Source organism: Vanacampus margaritifer, chromosome 5 (assembly GCF_051991255.1).
Source record: "Vanacampus margaritifer isolate UIUO_Vmar chromosome 5, RoL_Vmar_1.0, whole genome shotgun sequence".
Taxonomy (NCBI): domain Eukaryota; kingdom Metazoa; phylum Chordata; class Actinopteri; order Syngnathiformes; family Syngnathidae; genus Vanacampus; species Vanacampus margaritifer.
Window position 1 is genome coordinate 15936840 of NC_135436.1, and position 17460 is coordinate 15954299.

General features: G+C 40.1%; 1 long non-coding RNA gene across 1 annotated transcript; it reads left to right on the forward strand.

Annotated features, from left to right (window-relative positions):
- Window positions 1-5958: 5958 nt before the first annotated feature.
- On the forward strand, window positions 5959-17165 carry LOC144052307 (uncharacterized). The gene is made up of 4 exons (XR_013294190.1): window positions 5959-6645; window positions 7107-7195; window positions 10055-10154; window positions 16361-17165. It is a non-coding gene; the product is annotated as an uncharacterized LOC144052307 (long non-coding RNA).
- The last annotated feature ends 295 nt before the right edge of the window (window positions 17166-17460 follow it).

A 17460-nucleotide genomic window follows, 5' to 3' on the forward strand; every position in this document is an offset into this window, starting at 1 on the left:
ACACAAACAGCATATGAGCATTTATTTATTTTTACCTTGTCGCCCTTGGCATTATTCACTAAACAGGAAGTAGCTGTCAGTTTCGAAAAGGTTGGTGAGCCCTGACCCTGATTTGAAGCTGTCTTAACACACTTGACAAGATTATGGAACAGCTGAGTGTGAATCACATGAAACAATGAGGAAATTGCAGCTTTGCTTTTTAGCTGAAGGGGAAAAACCCATCTCAAGGTTCAAGTAAGAGCATTTCCTGGTCCGAGATATAGAGAGATATATGGAAATATAGAAGAAAATCACAGTCACAATGTGGAGAAGTGCTTTGAACCTAGTGCTGCGGTAACTGATCCCTGAGGAACATCACAGCACTTTGGACCAACATGCAATCTAGTGTGAACAAAAAGATACCTTTATCTGCTGTTGTCACGACTTATCCGGATGGCCGTCACGCACACTCATTCATTGAGTATCATGTGCAGAAATAGTGGATATTGTGCAATCACATTGTAATTGAATATGTGATAACGGAATTAGCTTAGATATGTGTAAAAAAGGAAACTAAGGAGAAAAGTATTTTTTAGAAACACCACGCATTTTTATCAAAATTACTTTGTGTGTTATTTTAATTCATATTTTCATAGTTTTTCATATTGGGATTTTGTCATTGCGAGTATTCAACTTTTAACATTCAGATTTTTTTGCTACAGAGGTCCACACTTCAGGATACATATTATCATAATATGAACCATTGGACGGGGACCATAGCCTGGTTTAATGCAATATAATTAACTGTAATATAATTAACTGTAATTCATATAATGGTTACAAGTATGAGATTTCCACCTTCCCATTTGTCTATGATATATCTGTTCACAAGGGTGATATAGGCCATGTTTAAGGAATGAGATTGCTGGGATGGAGGACAACACAAAAATAGAAATGACATAAGAACTCAACTTTTACATTTTGTAATTTAGGTCACTATGACATTTAGCCATTTATTTCTGATGAAACCGAAATGCATTGCACATTTCACAGTCCTAATGTTAATACTGGATGTTTTACTGTTTTTTTACATTCATTTTAATATTTACTATGGTACATTTGTTGTTACACTTGTATTGTATAACAATACACCAATAATTGATCATGATCCCATTGTTTCCTTTAAGACAAAACGTTTCGAAATATGAACTTCAGGGATCCACCAGACACCATGTCAAAACAAACACTAAGGTTCAACTGTAATTATAACTGTCAGCTCAGGTTTTTCTTCTTGCTACTACTAACACTGGTGTACAACATACCAGTATAAAACACAGATGCAAATTCCTGTCTGATTACTGGGATAAAGAAAGAAAATGTAACATGTAACTCATGGCAGGTTATACTTGCCAATGGGTCTTATCCAAGATCAGGCTCTGTAATTTAACAACAAAAATAGTGCAATGTGTTCCATAACCTAAGTAGAATGAGAAACAAAACATAGGCGTAGTTCTGCAAGACTGCACCGTTTGCGTTATCAGCCTAGAAAACCAGCCAGGGCCGCATACTTTACATGTTCCGTACAAGATGGAGAGAGCGCATGCTTGACCTGATTTTTCGACCGTTCTCTTCAGCTGCGTTTTTAAAGGCCGGCTACATGCATGCTGGCCCTTTAAATTTGCTGCAAAGTGTCATCTCACACGCACGCAACTTTGCTGAGTCATTGGGTTCAAGGCTTCTTTTGTAACCTCTACCCGGCAAGGCTCCTCATTGGCTTCAGTCTTCACACTACGCACAACCTGGTTGGCTGCCAGCACTACAAATCACTTTCTTTAGACCATGGGAGTTCTTTTAAAGTGGCAGAGATCCCTTGACTCCCCTTTGGCCGATCTGTAACTGATGGTGAACCACAGTCATGCAGCATACGCGTTATTAGTTACCAGCTCAAAGCTGCATTCTCATTTGTGTTCAAAGAGCATCATATTATGTTGATGTGTGATTGTGCAATAGAGGAGGAACATTTGCCACTGGAGGCAAAGTATTAAGGCTCGCCTTACTTCAAGTCAAAAAGAAATGATTGCAGTGCACGCTGTTTTTCTCATTAATAATTAAGTTAAATAGTTCCTCAGAGTCACATTGCCAACCACAGTTCCAATTGTCTATCATACTGGACTATGATTCAAAGCACATTTGACCAGAAATTAACTCATTCACTGCCATTGACGTCAAAAATTTATTTGAACTATTTCTATTAGTTTAACATTTTTTCCCCACTTTTCCTAACAAGAGTATGAAAACCTAGAGAAAAAAAAATATTGTACATTTAGAACAGATATAAAAAGTGTGATTAATCATGAGTCACCTATTGAAGTCATGCAATTAATTACAATTAAAAATAATTGATCCCTTGATGCGATTTGAAAAAAAAAAAAAAGAAGAAAAGATTATTCAAAACTTAGGGGCGTTAGGCGATTATAATTTTTTTAATCGTAATTGAATTGTATGACTTTACTAATTAACTCACGACTAATCACAAATTTTATATCTGTTCTGAATGTACAATAAAAAATTCTAGGTTTTCATACTCTTGTTAACAAAAGTGGAAAAAAATGTTAAACTAATAGAAATAGTTCAAATAAATTTTTGACCTCTGTAGCCTTCAATGGCAGTGAATGAGTCAATGCCCACGCCAAGACAACTAGCTTCCTTGATGTATACTCTCTTTCTTATGTGTACTCCCTACTAGATATATAAATATGTTGGTCAAAATTACATCTAGCCCAAATACATTTCAAGCACTGGATGCAAAGGGATACCTTCATCATATGGATTAGAAGGCAAGGCAGTAATGTGGAAGGAAGTATTGGTTTCCTGAAGGACGTGCGCTTGTGGCGCATTCCTGCCCGGCTTTGTGAATGCATCAACATAAATCGAGGCAAGGGATAAAAGCTGCGTCACTGCGCTGAGTCTGCATTGTGTAACTTCATATTACAGAAGAATGTTGACACGTTGTTACCTTTGATCTACATATCTTGACTGCTCTGTGCCCCTACCAGAGGATGGGCTACTACGGTACAGTTTAAAGTGCATTATTTACTGTGTATTTGTACTGGAAGAGTTTTATGGCCCACTCTCTCAGACCCTCGCTATCATGTAAAGGCTTACAGTGTGTATGTATTAAAAGTAATGTCAAATATTTACTTATAAGGGGAGTCGACCCAAAATTTATCGTTACAACATGTTCAATGCAGCCCCACTAGTCTAAACACAGTATTCTAAATAATATTGTGTTTTTGTGTAAATATGAGTTAAACTGCAAAATCCACCCATTTTTATCCATGTCATGGGGCGGCCATTTTTGTCACTTGCTGTCGACTGAAGATGGCATCACAGTTGCCCAGGGCTGATGTAACTTCCAATCATGGCTCACCTGTTTTCTGAAGCTGAACCATGATTGGTCGATCTGAACCCTGAGCAACTGTGATGTCATTTTCAGTCAAAAATAAGTGATGGATAAAAACGGGTGGATTTTGTTGAAGCTGGTCCTTCTTTTGAGAAAAAAAAAGTGTCAAAATAAAGCTTGAAACAAGAATAGATTTAATCTTAAAATACTTGCAACGAGCTACTCATGCATGCATGATGTCTGTTTTTTGTCTGAATTGTGAAACTTTATGGCCAATCCAACCTTGTAAACTTGAATGTGATCAAGAAACCTTGAGTTTTTGTTAAACTTCGTTATGAGAAATGAACCTGCATTTTATTTCAGTGTAGATGGAAACTGTAGCATACATATTTTCACCCTTTCAACTAACAGGCCTCAAATCTGAGTTTCTGTTTTAAGAGAATTAAGTGCAAACAGTTATTTGAGTGTTTACGCTAATTCCCATTCCACTCCAATCCACAGGAATGCTTTGTTTGTTTTAAAAAGTTGAGAAGCAAAATGCTCAAATTAGATTCAAATGCTAAGGGGTTGTATTGTTATATTGTGTGCAAAATGGATACTCCCTGGGAACACCATGAATAACAAACATGTATTGTAGGGCATTTTCGCACTTGGCCCCTTTCAGCTATCCAAATGGGAATATTCAGCTTTTGTGTGTAAATGTAAATTCTCCGAACTAACTCAGACCACACTGGAAAAACAAAATGCAGATAACCTATAGCTTGGTCTTGGGTTGGTTCACTTTGAGTCCTTTGAGCAGTTTGCTTAACCTGTGCTGTTTGCACAACCTGTGCAATGAGAACAAAAGGTGCTGCAGTTTCACCTCTTGTTCTGCCATTTCATCTGGAGTGGACCAGAAAAAGAACACAAAGAGAAGAGATATGAGAAAAAAAAGTTACACAGCAAGGATGGTGGATTAGTCAGAAGTGCACTTTAAGAGCAGTTATTCTCTGTGTTCCATATGTATGCAAACACTGGGGAGAAATTTGACAATTTTACCATATTCAAATTATGCCTAGCCACCCTGATAGCACAGCCCTTAGGAAATTAACTCCTTAATAGATGCCTTACTTATCTCACTTGAACAACAAACAAATTCCCCTACACAAATAGACACCTCCCTTTTGCCATCAGGAAAAAAAGAGAGTAGTAAGTCAGTGGTGAGAGGTCACGGCCAGGAGGGCCTTTTCTGTTGGCCACTGTCAGAAGCACTGCACTACATTTACTACCTAAATTTCACTTTTGTTTCATAAAATTTTATTCATTTTATTACATACAGCTTTTCATAGCATTAATCTGTACTGCTCTGCAGTGCTTCTAGTACTGTATGTGAATGTTATATTGTTTTTTTGTTTTTTGTTTTTTGTCCAATTAGATGCCAAACTAATCTACCCAGGGCGTTCAGAATTAGTAGTGCTTGAGTAAAATGATTTTAAGAATGTTTTTTTAACCAGTCAGATTATTATTATTTTTTTTATTCCTCAAAGGGTCAGCAAGGTGACTCTAAACGACGTCAGCATTTTCACATCCTCTGATTGATTGGTCAGAACTAAACTTCTTAGCAATTTACCAATAAGATGTCAAATTTGTCCACCTAAGTGTGGCGATGACATCATTTTACAGTCCTCTGATTGGTTGGCTAGAGCAAATCAGGTTTGACTATACGTAAATAGAGCTATAGCAATAATGTCATTAATGTATGACATTAATGTCATAGATAATCATAGAAATGTTAATTAATTCTAAACATGAAAGTGTGTGGCACAGTTGCGTGCTAGCATACAGCAGTTTAATAATGATGATTTCCATAATTGCGACGTAATAGTAGCTGTATTAAGAGATGGATTAAGTTGAGTAGATCCCCACTGACTGTTACTGCTATGGCTGTAATTATCTCAGTTCTTAGACGCATATTGTTCCCATAGAATGGACTAGTTGCTGACAACCATCCATATTTATGTACTAGGACGATACCCAACCTTTTGTTTATGCATTGTCCGCCTCTGTGTTTGCCTTTTTGCTTTTCTTTTCTTTTTGTCTTTTAACAAATAAATTATTCTCCATAATGGACTCCCATTCAAGTTGGGAGTTTGCCCCCATTATCAGTGGGAAAAATATAGTTATGTAATGGAATACCAGACCAGACCAGCAATTGTGTGACAGATTACATTATGGCATTACACAGTATGACACTAAAATAATTTTAAAACAGGTTGAGACGTTTCTGCAGCCTGGTCATGTGGAAAAGTTCCCCAACCTTTCACATAACAATTCCAGCAACCTAATAGGTCACAGATGGAAGCGCCTCCTATGGGCGGAAGCAATCTGATTGGCTCTTATTCATAAAGCCCGCCTATTTTCTCACAGTCGTATACACCACCGTTGGTCAAACAGCCTGCCCGTCATGATTCGCTTGAGGAGGGCGTGTGCAGTCGATCTCGCCTTCTCTCCTCCGATTGGTCTACGGCCTGTGGCTACGTCACGAGCCTGCCAGCTGATCGGGCAGAGAAGCCGGTTTGAAGAGATGAGTTGGACGCAGGGAGAGACCGGGGAGGGAGTCCCGAGGAGCAGCGAAGCAGCACGGGGTGTGACCGGTCAATAGGATACTCCGCTTTAGCCGCTCTCTCTTTTTCAAAAAACGTTTATCGTGTATAAACGCTGTCACCGCTTGACACAGAGTGTAAGCCGCGGAGAACTTGTGAGCTATCGGCCTCGTCGAAAGCTCTGGAATAGTCGGGAAAAATTCACTGAGAGAGTTTAAGGTGTGGCTGTCAGGCGTTTGCGTTGGAGAACCTTACAAAACCAAATGTTTATCGAGGGAATGTTGGTCGTCCAGGATTGGGCACCCCCCTTCTGGTCTTCCCGCAAACCAAGGCGTTTAGACGTCTTCTGTTCGGTCATTTTCTTCAACATCTTACATAACCAAACGTCTTGCCCACCTTGAACGTTCCGCTTCTTTTCGGCTTGAAACGCTCGTTGCTGCCTAAATAAATTCCACCCTTAATGCGTTTGAGTGCTCTTGTGGGGGTTTAACAAGGCCTCGCGAATGTAACGGACGTGGCAACTTTACAGTAGAGAGCCTCCACAGGCCAACTGGGCGTGGGGTGGAACCGGCCCGAGCAGTGTGAATCGTCCTCCCTTAGCATCTGCGCATATTCGCTGTCATAGAATGTTGAATAGAGAGTTGCCAAGTGGCGCAGTGGCACCGGTGGATTTACCGCAAAGTAAGTGTGAAAATCCCTTTTGAAAACTTTTAAGCGAGATATAGCTTTCCTCTGGCTATCTTTTCATGTATTTGCCATTTATGCCTCGTGTAAACATACCCTGTTGTCAATGTGTCAGGGTCGTTTCAATTAATTTGTATTATTGGGTCGAAATTCTACTAAAAGGTCCCAGTCGAACGTCTGGGTGGGAGATGAAGCTAAAGCCTCGAGAGTTTGCTCTAAAGCAGCCATTGAAGTGAAAGGTGACACGGGACAGCTCGATCATAATTCAGTGATCAGGCAGATTGGCCTTGTGTAGTCTAATTAAGATAAGCTTTTAGTCAAGTAAAGCAGATTGAGTGAATTCTTCAAGGCCCCACCCTTTGCAGCTCAACATGGACGTGGAGAGTTGCCCCTCCTCCACCTCCTCAGAGTCATTTATTTCCTCTTTCAAGCTTGTCTTTTGCTGTCCATATGTCCAGGTGCCCTCTGTACAGACACTTGTTAAAGACCATTTTGAATCTCAAGACCAGGACCTACTAACAGGAGTCTACAAGGTGATAGATGAAAGGTGAGGCCGTGTTTGATGAACTTATGGATGTTTATGCTTTTGTAATGATTTTTTCCAAATATAGTCCCGTTCAGGCATCTCCGTATTTCCTTTATTTGTGCGTCATCAACTGCTGTTGTACATGCCAGTATCTATCAACCTGTTGCAGGTTTAGTTATGCAATGACCTCTGCCCTCCATTAGTGGCTGCAATTACATAATCCTATTGGCGGTGGTCAGTCCAATTTTTATGGCAGGCATATTAACGTGTTAACTTCCTGTTTGAGCCGTGGGTGTCTTTCCCCACCTGCACCCAGCATGTCAGCCATTAAATGTCTCTGACCTTGTCATCTAATAACCTCCCGAGGCTCAGTATTTTCAACACTGCTTTGTTTATCAGTTTTTTCCCCCCCCTTCACAGATAAATGTACCTCTTTTGTTAGACTCTTTATGCCATCTAAAAGTAAATGCCTGCAGGGTACAAGATGCTCTTAAATAACCCACAAATCTACCACTTGTTGACTGTAAAATCACATTTGACATGGTGCTGTTGCACAATTTGGATCTATGTAGAGTATTGTGGCAGACATTTTTAAAGACTATTAATGTTCCAATCTCAGCGCTCGCAATCTGTGTGGGAGGTTCAGTGTTGCAACTAGTGTCGCACAAAAGGTTGGACTCGGGTTACAATGACACATTTTCAGTGGGAGTGGGCTGCGCAATTGGAATCTCAGTCATTCTTTATGGAGCTTTACGTGTTAATGATAATGATAATGCTTAATTATCCATTTGTATGGTTTCAGTAGCAGTCTTGTTTGTATTGTTGTGTTTCTCCACCCCATCTTTTCATTTTTGCCAATTTGTTTAAATGTTAGTTGTTAATTTAGCTGCAGTGTTGTTACCTCTGCACGGCTGGATGTGATTAATACTGTCGTCCAGTAGTGACGTCCAGTGAGCCACTCCCTAGACGCTCGCACACGCACGCTCAAAGGCCATCCTAGATTATATTCTACTGTTGTATTAATTTAATTGGTAATTCCGAACTATATGGTCTAAATGGCTTGAGTAAGCATGAAGATTCATCACGCTGTGTATGCGTGCGTGTTGGTCAGCAAATTGGAAAGAATTCCGTCAGACCATTAGCCTCAACTCGTCCAAATTGGCCACAGTGAGATCTGGAACCGAGTTTTCCGCGGTCAGCATTGCTGGCATTTATCACCACCGATAAACATAAAAGTGTGTCATTTGCTGAGTCACTCGTTCTGTTCCAAGTGGAGCTCGTGAGTGACAAGCCCATGGAGTGATTTGGTGTACGTAAGCACGATTTAAGGTTGACTGTTATCGACGTAGCGGAGGATCTGCGGTGGAAATGCGGTAGCTGCAGTGAGGTTGCATATTTGGGATGGCCACGCCCCGACAGCAACATCAGATGATCAAAGCTGCTAGCTTGGATTTGCTTCAACTGCTTTGGACTGGATTTCAAATAATGGAAAGAGAGATTCTGCTGATGGCAATGTGGGATTTTTTTCTGCTGCATACTGCAAAATGGAAGCCATCAAACCACTTGTTGAGATTTAACCAAGCAAAGGTATCTGAGAAAATCCCTCCACGCCCTATAGCCTGTCATTTTCTACATGCCGCTGTTCCATTATTAGTGAGCTGGTGTTTAACTGCATGCAGTGTACCTTTCGTACCATTCCAGCTGTTCCACGAATATTACATAGGCTGAGTCTGTTTCCGCTGCTGTCTTATCGGTGGAACATTCCACTCCCCCATTCCGTCTCTGTGCGTTTTTAAACAGCAAGGGAAGTGTGTATTAATAATAGCGCATTAGCACTGTAAAAGTGGCTCCAGTTTGCTTGTCTAATGAAAAGGTTTTGATCAATTATGATTTGTCTGTAAGCAACATTAAAACTGCAGATTTATTGGAAATAAAATAAATGTAAATGGGTTTTTTTTATAGTCAGTTTTGGGCAATCTATGTCATTTATATTCAAATATATTACAATGTTAGAGGTTTAGTAAGTCAGTAAACCAGTGGTTCTTAACCTTGGTGGAGGTGCTGAAGTCCATCAGTTTCCTATGCGCATTCATCGAACCCTTCTTTATTGAAAAATAAAATTTGATTTTAATTTTTTTTCCTCAAATTCAGAACATGGTTGAAGGGCTCATGGGTGAACAAAATGAACAGGGAGAGTAGCCTTTTTATTAAATCGGGCTTTCTTCACCTTGAATTCAGAAAGTGTTGTGTTCTTGTATTCCCCATCTCCATGCAGTTTAAGAAAGTGTTCCTTGAGTTTTGCTATATGGCTATTTGTGTTGAACTCAACTCAATATTTATAGAGCACTGTAAAACAAAGCGCTGCTGTTTTCTTAAGATGGAGCCCAGGTGCAGCAGATACAATAAAAACAGACGCCCAAGAATTGAACCCTGTGGAAGGAGCACCGTTATACATGTGAATTCATAATGCGTATATTTGCCCGACCAAGTCTTTTTTTTTTTTTTTTTGCTCGTCACGTTCTGTCAATTGACATAAGTGTGAAGGGATCACACGATGTACCATCACAACAGCCACAAGTCGACTACTGAGCGCACCAAATTGCCTGCCGCACAGATAGGCTTAACGGGGCGTATCATCACAAAGTCTTGGCCTCCGCTGAACTAACTCACTGAAACCGTGAGCTTCGATCGAACCCAGGTTAAGAACCACTGGCCTAAATGATACTTTGATAATATCCTTTTCGAGAGACTGAGTCTTCTTCGACATACTGTTCATGTTCTCTTTTGCGCTTACGGCTAATCTTGGGTTGTAGCCAGCGCTGCATTTGTTCTTTTATAGCCGCTAACATAAACGTTACTGTTCTGCTCTTGTGCTTCCAGAGACGAGTCTGCCGAACGCCTCCCTCTGCAGAATGCCCGCTCTGCAGTCCAATTCCAGCCTGGCCTTTTGGGAGTTGGTGGGAATCATCCCGGAAACATGGTAATCGAGTCAGCGGGACTAGTTCTATCATACTGTAATCAAACGTCCATGCATCGAGTCAAAACCATTTGGAGCTAATAGTGAGTTAGCACTCTTGCAGGGCTCAAATTGTTAAATCAAAGATGGTTGCCTTTTGATATGTGCTATTGTGCATGTCAGGATTTACTGAATTAATGGCATCCAGGTTTTGTTTTTCACACTTTCTATGAGTGACCTAGATAACAAACAGGGGCTGTTGTGCATAGTGTGTGTGCGTGCAATCGCACTAACACATTCACATACACCTTTTTAGCTAGAGCTAAAAGCTTTAGCGTTTGAGTAACCACCACTTTCCGCATATGCAGTTAGAGATCTAAATAAAACGTAGTTGGCTTCATTCAGGACGTTAACTTATGGCTCTTAATTTACGAGGCTTTAGTAAGATTTAGTCTCCTGCTGGCATCAGATGAGCTATATAAAGATTATTTTAGGCTGCAGCGCACACCACTTTGGGTTGGTGCGTGCGCCGAGCCCGCGGTGAGGAGCAGAGGGCCTCTCAGCAGACGGGCTGGAATGTGGACCATATGTAGCAGGCATCCCAAGAATGTAACTTGGCCTTGCTGAACTGACCAACCTAAAGATACACAGAGCCAAGGAGGAAGAGAAAGTTCAAAGATAACGTCAAGAGAAGTACAAAAATGGATTGAGTTCTTGTTGGGAGTGGCAAGGTGAAGAGAAACAAAAATTTCAACAGATGAATGCTCGAAATCTAAATCCTACTCGCCCTGTACAGTTCGTTGGGTGCAACTGTACAATCAAATTAGGTAATCGGGTATACTGTATGTAGAATCTTCTATGCAAAGAGCTGGGGCATGTATGCGTAATCACACACCATGACGAAATGATTAGTGGTTAATTGAAACCGCTTGTCTCGCTCCTTATTGCGCTTGTGTTCCCAGAGATGCCTTAATCAGTTAGTGACAGGAAATTAATGAGTTGCTTGCGAAGATTCATCTTGGTCACAGGTTTGTGTAACACTGAAGTTGGTCCGTTCATGTTCGGATACAGATTATTAGTAGTCAAGGGGGGTGATGAGCAACATTCAGAGCCGACATTCGTTTGCTGTAAAAGAGAGAATATTAGTGTTAAAAAAAAAGTTGAATGTTTTCTTTTAATTTTAAACATAAAGAGCATAGAGAGCTCTCTTTTCTTGTCTAACAAAAAGTGCAGGGAGCTTACATGATCATCAGCATGTCCTGAGCTAAATGAGAAACTAAATGGCGCCCTCAAACTTTCTGCAGTAAATAGTTAGCAACATTTCAATATAACTGAAAAAAACTGAAAACTTTTGACTTATTGCCCATGTCAGCAGCGTAACTTAACTAATCATTTCAATAAAGACGGAAAAGGTTCTGTGCGCTTACCCCAGATTTAAACTGATCTCTTAAGGTGCTCTCTCACTGGGCAGCGAATGTTTCACCAATGTAGCGAATTTGGGGTTTTCGTAATGGTTTGTAAAAGGTTGCGTAGATGTTGTGTAAAACAGTAGAAAAAACAGAACATGTTCAAAATTTCTTTGCAACAAGAAAAAATGTTTGCGAACATCTTTGCAACCTTTTTCAAACGAAAACCCCAAATTTTTATATATATATATATATATATATACACATACAATTCTTCCAATTTCTAGTTCCTGATCCTAAAACGGCCACAAGAGTGCGGCCGATACTGGTATTGATGCTTTGGAATAAGGCCTAGTATCGGCCCTGATTCAATGGTATCGGTGCTTGTCCATCCCTAATTCCCATGCGATTCCAATGAGTGCAAAAACCACTGACCCGTTGGCTTCCTCAAGACCAAAGTTAAAGATGATTTATTCAACGGGTGGATGTTTGTGTTTATACTGTAGATTTGTTACTGTAAATGCAATGGATGTGTAGTCAAGCCGCAGTGTTTTTTCAGCTCACAACCTCAGGGCGAATATTGTTCTCATCTCCGTTAGCTTAGCAAGTCGTGCTCGCAGGCCATCTGGGTACAGCTGCATCCAGCACGACAGGAAACACACACACACACACACACATACTTGCACACTAGCAGGGATGGTGCCATTTGTTGGTCCGGCATACCCGACTTTACTCCCTCCTCATGCATGCATACCCGCAGTCTGCTGGAGTGTGATGAGACCGGCAGCAAATGGCGTCTGACCTCCATTCGGCATTTATTAATTTCTCTTCTTGACATTTATTCATTTGAAGTAAACTGTCATCAGCTTATTTCATCGAGGCGTGCAGTCCGTAATCCTTTTTAGTTAAATGAGAAATTCAGTTCATAAACTCAATCAGAAAAATGAGCACCTCCGCCATGTGGGGATGGAATCGTTTTAGCACTCTTGGTGGGGTTTTATATGCAGCGGGAAACAATTTGGTTACGACAGTCAGGTGTTCGGTTAGAGTTGTAAAATGCTGTCAATTGAGATTGGATTATATTTGGCATTAATATGAATGTGTATGCTTTAAGCACGTATGTCCAAACTTAATCCTGCGAGGGCCACATGCAAAAAAATTGAAGAATTGCAAGAGTATCTTTGATGTTTTAATTTTATTAATTTTTTTTGCTTTATCAAGCACGCCAAAATCAGCTAATTAAGCAATTGCACATTTATGTATTACACAGTTTTTTGGGTGGAAAAGAACAATGCTGTAACCGGAACAGCTTTCTAAAATGCAAATAGTTTAGGATTTATGTTAACAATTTGGACCTTGATACGGAGCAGAACATGGAGGAAACTATTTTTGCTAGTCCAAAAAAAAACTTTATTCACCACAGAGTTTATGAAAAGAAATGGTACTAATTTTGTTGTCAACATTTCAACATTTTGCATTTTGCATATTTGGTAAAGCTGTCGGTATACAAGACACATTTATTATTAGCAAATGTCAGCCTTAGTCTTTGCCGCGGGCTGCTTAACTCATTCGCTCCCAGCCATTTTTCAGCCATTATTGAGTTCTATTGCTATAAAAAAAAAAAACATGGAGTCTCTTTTTTCATCAGGAAAAAAAAAGTAGGTTTATATCTGTTTCATTTTTCGAACAATTAGCGTTAGAATATAACTAAGTGTCATCATTATTCACAAACGTGTTGAAAACACTGGGGGAAAGAGCTTGTTGCAACATGGTCCTGGTTGATCTCTTATACTCTGCTGGCCGTTTTTTGTAATAACGACTATTGCTTTAAGCGACCTCTTCAGGTCAGAGGCTGCATCAAATTCTTCTGTATGCTCCCATTAAAAAAAAAAACTTATAAATGCGTTTTTGGAAGCAAATGAGTGAAAAATTGACAGTGGGCCACAAATGGCCCCCAGGCCTTAGTTTGGACACAGCTGGCTTAAAGCATCATACTGTGGTGCAATCATTCATGTATCAGCTACTTAGTCCCTTTTGTGGATTTGAATTTGTTTGCATTTTACTGGAAATTCTCCATAGTGCACAGGACCAAACTCCCTTTTTCTCCAATTGTTAAAAAAAAAAAAAAAAAATTATGTGTGTGTCAGGATATTGCATCTGCGTCACAGTTGCAAATACCGCCTTTGTCCGTTTTGATTGTTACTGTATTTCTGTTTGGCTTGCCTGCTCTAGTTAATCAAAGCTCGATCTTCAGCGATAGGCCGTTTCCTCTCGAAGGGAAGAAAGGGTGAAACGTTTCGCGGCGGACAGCGAACGTGACACTTGGCTGTCGGCTAACCTCGTGCAAATGTTTGAAATGTAACTCTCGTGACAGTCGGACTGTGAGGGCGGACGCTTGGAGGGGAAGCATGAAACGGAGCACATTCACCAAGCATGGCCCGGCCGACATTTCCTGTCTTTCAGCTAATAACTGGACTGCTGCTCTGGGGGGAGGGTGGTCAAGGATATTAAGTCTAAACACACACACACAAGAGGATGGACTCATGGTGACACAAACATACATAAAATGAAACAATGTAGTCGTTGACACACTTGTTGTTAATGCTATGGGAGCCAGTAGACGCAGGAAGCTCACAAATCTTTCTTTATGGTCGCATCCTGTCGTGTACGTGTATGTAAAGCCCGAAGCCTTTTTAAAGCTTTCGCTCTCACATCACACGTGTGTGTGTAGATGAGACGTGTCCTTCACATGAGCTTACAATAGATGTAGTCTTCAACATGTGCTCATCTGTGTTGATGTACTTCTTTGAGTGCAGTGGTTCTTAACCGGGTTCGATTAATGAGTCAGTCTCAGGGGTTTGTGGCGGAGGTTCAGACTCACACATGACTCGAATGATTTGTGATGATGCAGCACCACATGCTACATTGCTTGACGTATACGTGTGTTGCAGGGAATTCGGTGCGCTCAGTGGTCGACTTGTGGCTGTTGTGATGGTACGTCGTGTGATTTCTTTATTATCGTATTCGGTAAATGTGTGCGATACGAATTCACATGTATAACGGAACGTATGGTGTTCCCGGTTTATACTGTTGGCCAGTAAACCATTTTGCTTGGCTGTAGATGAACAAAGATCACAATTTTTTACCCCTGAGAGCAGGTTTTTTTCCTTCTTTTTTTTTTTGTATTCTGTATTGCAGATAAGAAGCAGCTCTTGGCACAGAGTGAGATAATACACTATAGATGTATAAGGTTCATGTATATGTGGCAAGTGGTGTGCTGTGAGAGAATGTGCTGGTCTTTCAAAAAAAAAAAAAAAAAGGCATGAACTTCAAACATTTCCCACTGATAGAGATTTTTGTGTGTGCGTACACGTCTCGTTCCCTTTTATTCCCTCTAATCCTGTTCTAGGCCAGAGTATAAAAGCAACATATTGATCCGATTTGTATGTGAATGCAATCTGTTGTGGGGGAGGTCTCATGGGACTTGATTCCAAATTATTTGCATTCATTCTACTGGCATGTTTTAATCATCCTCTTGGTAACACACACACCCACACAAGCTGTAAAGTCCAACACAATCAGAATTTGACGGAATTTGAACTACGGCCCGACCGATTGATTAATTGGCAGATAAAGGCCCTTCAAATATCAGCCGAATGGCCGATGTTTGCCAATTGTTTTTACCTTTTTATGTATTCTAACTATTTACAGCATTTGTATTCAAGTACCAATGGTTTCATTATTTCTTACACATGAATCATTTCAATAATCTTGAATCCTTAAATATAGAATTACTTTTGTTGATGAGGTGGGCTTTGGACTTGATATTCTAAACAAATCTGAATGTTTACACTCAATGTGTAGGTGAATTATTGCAAGGAATTGCCACTTTACACATTTAACCCGAATACTGGTAACACAAATAGATAGGAGAAGAATGAATGTCCTTGTAACTGTATTAATTAAATAAATGTGCAAAATGAAAAGAAAGTTAGATTATTTTTTTTTTTATCAATATATACAGTTGACACCTGCTGGTTCGGAAGTAGCAAAAATCCCCAAATAATTGAACCCATTGAAATTCATTGGGGGTAAGAAATATTTTATGCATTATATTTCCTAAAGTAGTCATATTTATTTTTTCTACAAAAATCTGTATCAACCTGAAAAAAATCCTTATTGGTCGCTCCCTGATTTGTACTTACTGAAATTTCTAACACGCAAACTACCGGTAATATTAAAGCAAAACAATGTAACCTAACTAAAACGTGTGTTTCTGTTGACGCTGAAGTCTGCTTTGAAAGAAAGTCTCGGTGCTTCACGTATTTTTCCGTAGATGATCCTCAAGTAACTCGTTGCATTTGGTTCATCTTTTTTTTTCTCCACACAATTACAAGGTTCGATTTCACCGTTTTATACCGTGACTGCTGGTTGTGTGCAAATGTTTTTCTTGAGTGAAAACACATTTCCTAAGAACGCAAAAGACCACAGGAAGCATTTTGATAGGTGGAGCTCCGGGATGGCATTTTTTTGGAATGATTCACGGCGTTTCCCATTCTTGTCAGCCGTGTCACTCTGCGCGCAGCCGTCTTTGACACGCACTTACTGGCAACTTTTCCATGTAATCCTCCATTGAGCACTTTTTAGTCATACTTGAGATTCTGCAAAGAGGCGATTACTGCTAAAAAACTTTCTTATCTGGCCAATTTCTTTTCTTTTTTTCTTTTTTTTCAATTTATTTTTGTTTGTTTTCTGGCCAATTTCAATGACATGAAGTCAACATTGTGGTGCTTCCCTTTTTAATTTTTATTTTTATTTTTAAAGGTTATCTGGATACTCATTGAAGCTGCCCATACTTGTCCTCGGAGTCATCAGCTGTGTGTAATCAATGACTCTTGGTACAGCGTGTTCCACTGCGGGACGGCCTCGGTGTGTGCGTGTTGTCTGCGTGCTTCACATATCATGAATGCTAACAAACAATAGGGGGCGGAAATGACTTTAACAAGCAGCAGCTCTGTCACAACAAGCTGTTAAATACGCCCGAGGCTTTACGTTTTCATTTCTGTGCTGAATGGAAAAACTTCTTGATTTGTTTGTGAACTTCGATTATTATTTTTTTTTAAACGTTAACACCGCTTTATTTGATGTAAAACATTCACAGGGGGTTCCGGCTGCTGTGTTTTCTGTGAATGATTGCATATCGTGGCAGACTATAAAGTGATGAATCATAAAAATAATTGGCCAATTATAATTTATCACATCATCAAGTTGGTTCCTATGGGGCAAACGCTCATTTGTCTTTCCTACCTGTGCCGCGTTAGTCGATAATGTAACAATATACTATAATTCAAATCATGTGTGCAACAGCATAACACCTGTGCGAAAAACGTGCACATTTCACACAAACGGCTTCTTTTATCGCACATGGCGTGAGACGTCCCACCCGTCATTACACGGACATTTAAGCTCTTGTGATCTGTGAATCTGGGTCATTTCTTTCCTTGTCCTTTTTAATGTTTTTCCTAGATAACGGAAAATCGATTTTAATATCATCACACCACCCAGGAATGTTGTCTCCTCAGGGTTAGCCATGGCCGGTGGATGCATTTTTGTTTGACACAAACAGAATAAAAAAAATTATTAAAAAAACTTTGGCTTCCAATATGTCACAAGGATCATTCTGAGTTTAGGACAAGCTAACCTGGAGGTCTTTCCCAAATGATACAAAAAAATAATAATAATTAAGCACTTGAACAGTGAAAAGGTGTGTGTGTTTACTTGCAGTTTGGAGCGTTGTGCTGTTGCGCCGAGCAGCGCGGGGTTCGTTGAGTTTTCAGGGGGTTAGCGGGTTCGCGGGGCTGTGTGCTAGTTTGCCTGAAGGCCCGTCCTTGAACTGAGAGAGAATCTGCTGCCGGTGAAGGTCT